Below are 5,654 nucleotides of genomic sequence, written 5' to 3'. Positions count from 1 at the left end.
ATTCTAGGCACCTGACCAAGATGGCCTTCTTGAGAATGACTGTTGTCTTATTTTGGTCAACTTGACACAAGCCAGAATTATCAGCTAAGAGAGAAACATGACGAAAAAATGCCTCTCCAAGATCAGCCTACACAGCCATGTAGAGTATTTTCTTTATTAATGATTGACGTGGGAACGCTCAACCATTGTAGGCATTTCCATCCCTTTGCAGATGGTCTTAGGTTACATAAGAAAGCAGGCTAAGCATGCCAAGAGGAACACACTTGTTTTCTTCTATGATTTCTGCTTCAGTTCCTGCATCTTTGTTCATGCTCTGAGTCCTTTTCCTGACATCCTTCAGTGATGGAGTATGAGCTGAGATATGTAAGCCTTTAGTCTTTATAACAGAAATAGAAACCTTAACTAAGGCAGAAATTATTACCAGAACTGGAGTATTACTGTGGCAGACCTGAACATTTGAGGTCATGGATTAAGACAGGACTTTGCTGATGCTATGGTGTGCTTATAGACAGGAGCTTAGCATGGCAGTCCTCTGAGAGGCCCTACAAGCAGGTGAGTGAGATAGATGCAGATACTTAACTTTCAACCAGTGGCCTGAAGTCGGGGACCCCTGAGGTTGAATTAGGGAAAGAGTGGAAGAAGCTGAAGAGGAGGGAGACCCAACAGGAAGACCAGCAGTCTCAACTAACCCTGACCCTTGAGATCTTTCAGACATTAAGTCACCAACCAGGCAGCATACAGGTGCTGGTCTGAGCCCCTACTCACACCCTAACACACACATATATATCAGAGGACTGTTTGATTTGGCCTCAGTGGGACAACATGTGCCTTACTAGAGACTTGAGGCACCAGGGAGTGGGGAGGCCTGGGGCAGGTGGCTACCTCTTGGAGACAGGAAGTAAAGGAATGGGATGAAGAATTGCAGGAGGGCAGATTAGGAGGGGGGCAATGGCTGGACTGTAAAAAATTAAAAGTAATAAAAAAAAGGAAAAAAGAGACAGGACTTTATCACTTAGCTCTAGAAAAGCCATTGAGTGTTGAGAGCTTAATGATCTATTATTGTAGGAACATAGAAGAAAATGCTAATAGAAACAATGGAAGACTGGTTTCTGAGGTTTCAGAAGAAAATTTGAAAGTCCCTTAAAAAATCTATTGGGTCCATTAAACATTTAGAAATAAAAATCTGTGATTCTGGTTATCTGGGGCTGATTAATTGATTGGCTCTGATTAATAAGAGGCAAGAACTACTGAAGTAAAATTTTTGCTATGCTGGAAAAATTGATACTGGTCAACTAGGATCGATGAAACAGTTGTGATTAAAAAGCAACCAGAGTCATTGAAGAAAAATATTATAGGGAGTGTTCCTTGAGGTCAGCACACAGGGGGTATGATCCAGAGATCAAGGCTGTACCTTGTACTATCAGCTGAACATGGCAATATGTTAAAATCACCCAGTGATCTTTGATTTAAAGCATGAAATGATCATGGAGAGCAACTGAGGCTTGGCACTGGGAGAAGCCAGGACAGCAGCAAAGACACCAGCATTTGTGAGATGACAACAACATGGGATGACCACGGAGGACAGCAGCTGTTGTAGAGTGGAACTATCTAAATCCTTTGTAATCAAGGATTCTGAGTGTGTCTCAGAACTATGACAATGAGATTACATTATTGGAGTTTGGATTTGCTTTGATTTGGTTGCAACTGTGCCCTGCTTCTTCATTTGAGTAAGAAATAATCAGCTTGTCCTTTGTCTTTTGATTTTACAGAAGCCCACAGTTGAGAGACTTTGGATATTTTAGTGAGATTTTAGGTGTTTTAAGGCAACTGAATTTTTCAAGTATTTGCATTTTTCAAGACTCTGTTTTTTTTTTTTTTAAAGTTTGGAATATGGGTTACATCGATATTTTGATATTAATATGAATCCTGGAGATGAATGAGAAATGAAAAGTTATTATTGGATAGTAGTATGTGTGTGTGTGGGGGGTGAAGTTGACAAAACATTGTTCTGTTTTGTCAACTTGTAATAAGCTAGAGTTATCTAAGAAGAAACCATGACTTAGAAGATTCCTCCGTTGGGAGAGGGGGACAAGAGGGGACAGCATTTGACATAAATAAATTAATTTTTTTTAAAAAAAAAGATTGCTCTGTAGACAAACATGTGGGTATTCTCTTAGTGATTGATCTTGTGTAGCTCAGTCAATGGTAGGTAGTGTCACCTTGGATCAGGTAGTCTTGAACAGGATAAGAAAGCAAGTTGAGCAAGCAGAAGGAACAAGCCAGTAAATAGTATTCCTCCATGGCCTCTACTTGAGTTTGTGCCTCCACGTTTCTTCCCTGACTTCCTGCCATGACTTTGTGATGACTTTCCTCAGAGATGAACCGTGACCCGAGTCTCTTTTATCACCTGACCCTCTCTTCTTCAAGTTGCCCCTGGTAATAAAAAGTAGATATCCTGTAGTAATAGGAACCCTAACTAAGTGGGTGTCTTGATTTTCTGCACAGCAAAGTTTAAAAATAATTTCTCTAAACAATGTAACTTGATACTATACTGTTTTCCTCTAAATTTTCTCATTCTAATATCCTTTTCTGCCGCATCTGTCTATGTTTGGGAATATACCTGCATGCTAGTAAGTATGAATAGACTACAAATACCATAAGGGGATGGGAATTGCTACTGATCATTCACCTGTTGATCTTAACTTCATTTTATTAAGGTCTGAGTGAACAAAACAAGGAATAGTGATTTAAAGGGACTTAAGATCTCCTTTTACGAAATGGTTGTGGGAAACTAGAGAAAACTTCAAAAGAAGTAAGAGTGCGTGTTGTTCTTACAAAGGATCCACATAGCCATCCATCTGTCACTGCAGCTCCAGGGCATCCAATATATATTTTTCACACCACACGCACCATTCACATGCATACATGCAGGCAAAAATGTCTACACGTATAAAATGAATAAATCTTGAAAAAAGAATATGGAACTTTACATTAATTGTATGATTATAATGTGAGTGGTTGGTGAAGAAGGAATTAGAGACCATTAAAGGATACTACATGCTATTTTTAAAATAGTAGTCATTGAGCCCCAAATCAAGTTCCAGATGATGAGGAATATTTCATTTATTGGCATACTGACAACAATAAGCACTGACGCATTATTTTATTCAGGTTATTTCTAGAAGGATGATCAATAGAAAACATGACTCAATACCATCCTGCTAAATAACTTATGTTAAAGCATCGCTTGGGATTGTTGGATTTTATTCTTTAATGTTCTAGTGCTAAATTGGACTGGTTTTTGGTGGAAATGGCATAAAATGATTTCATTTATTGAAGTGCCTCTATCATCTTGAGACAGAATCTGAATCATTATTAAGGAATGCAGGTGTCACATGGCTAAAGAGTTAAGACCTCTAGCATTTACCAGTAGCAGGCATCAATATTTCATACAAAATCACAAATAAATCAAAAACTTGAAAGAAGGTGTGCTTTTCTTTAAGTCTTTTGAACATGAATGTTTATTATATAAGTTATTAAATGACACTGAAATTCTAATACATGTATAGAATAAACTTATATTCAACTCTATTGACCTTTTAATCTTGTTTCTTCATGAACAATTATGAGAAATGACAGCCAATTAATTTAAACTATTGCTTTTATTATAATTACACGGGAGCACAAATAAATAAGCACAAAATATCATAAAATATTGTCAATGCACTAGAGAGAAATCAATTTGTTTTCAAACAACATCTGGTTACTTCAGTAGTATCAAAGTACATATATAATTACATATTACCTAAAAAAATCAAGTACAAAAATTAAGAGACATTAAAACATCAGTGTTTATATTATTATGTATATAGAAATGCCTAGGAATACATGAATAGAGAAATCTGTTATCTAATGCTTATTTGCACAAATATTCAGGCACATACCTGACATTGCTAATGAGTTATGAAAAATGCAATATGACATTCAGATCTTTAGATATGGTAAACATGTTAGTGTTGGAATGGATGTTTAATGGTTTTCTTTAAAAACCCTGTCTTTTAAAAACGTAGTGTCATTATCCACTAAAAAACCAGATTAGTTTATATCATTTTTTCATAGCTATTTTTTTCAAATATCTGCAAAGTCAAGAAAGTAAACATACAATTGCTAAATACGTAAACACGCTTTTAGTGCAAGAGAACAAAAGTGTGACTGTACTGTGCTTTGATTCTTTTTATAATCACAGTGCACTTTACACAAATTGCTACACTATAAATGGTCAGTCCAAACAAAAGAAGTGCATACTAAACATTGTCATATATATTATATACAGTATGTATTCTGTATCTGAGTGTGTACATGTTTAAATATAAATGCTTTTAGGGTGGGCAAACCCAGTTATATTTGGGAACAAATGAATATTTTGAAGGATTATTCATAGAATTTTGGTTGAGATAACTTCAACAATATTTTTAAAAATATTTCTCCCTAAATCTGAAGCATCACAATAATTAAATAAAATGTAGTCAGACATTTTCCCAGATTATACACATTATGTACCAATAAAATTGACCCAAATATGAGAGGGCTTTAAGCCATCCAAACCCCAAACCACAATGTTTACATTTAACATGATAAAACAGTGCCATCCTTTACTGATTTACACAGATAGCTGTACATATTGTAATGTACACATAGAGGCTTACACATACACATATGCTATACTCAGACATAAATTTAGTATATTTTCATCTTTTATTTTGACTGTACACTTGACCAGAAAACAAGAACACTGCATATAAGCACTTAAAAACTGCCAAACAAGTGGAATTATGTATGCTATTGGAAACAACTTATTTTTCATCTTGAAAATATTAACGATTCTATACTTGAGTTCCTTAATTGCAAAGACCATATATATTTCAATGTTAAACTTTAAGTGTTCCTGAAACAGTATAATTAAGTGATACAATGAAATTATAGAAAAAAACAATAAATTGCTATCAAATTATCCACATTTTGTAATTTGCTAGTTATTATTCCAATTCTGTAAGTTGTTAAAAGTATCCCTATACAATGTAGGTGTCAATTCTCTTACTTCCATTAGAATTTAGGATACAGTGCATGAGGAGAGGACAGTCTATCCTAACTACAGTCCTTTTTTTCACACAAGACTTATAGCTCTCCTCAAATTTCTTACTCTTTAAATTGTAGGAATATTTGTTTAAATGTCAGGTGGAAGCATGGTTAATTTCCAAGCTCTACCCTGGGAATCTGACTGAGTTTAACATGTAAGTAATACAAGGATTGTATCTGTACTTGCATTATTTCTGATGACTTTATTAGGATAGTAACTAGCTGGGGCTTCTGACTTAAGCTGTTCAAAAGACTCACACCAAATTCTGGATGTAGACAAGAACACACCTATGTCAATATCTCGATTTTCTAGAAGCATTCTAACAAGATCTTGTCACTTGTCAGCAGTTCAAATATGTCACTATTTTGAAAAATAATCATATGTCCAAACAATTATTTTGTGTCCAAAGGTATATGCTTTACAAATCAATACATCTTTTTTACCTCTTGATGCTTGCTTTCCTTCCTCAATTATTACATGGCTGAAAATTCATCCTTATTTGCAAAAAAAAAAAAAA

The sequence above is a fragment of the Mastomys coucha genome, unplaced genomic scaffold (genome assembly GCF_008632895.1).
Source record: "Mastomys coucha isolate ucsf_1 unplaced genomic scaffold, UCSF_Mcou_1 pScaffold14, whole genome shotgun sequence".
NCBI lineage: Eukaryota > Metazoa > Chordata > Mammalia > Rodentia > Muridae > Mastomys > Mastomys coucha.
The sequence above is the reverse complement of the archived record's forward strand: the minus strand, read 5'-3'. Positions refer to the sequence as shown.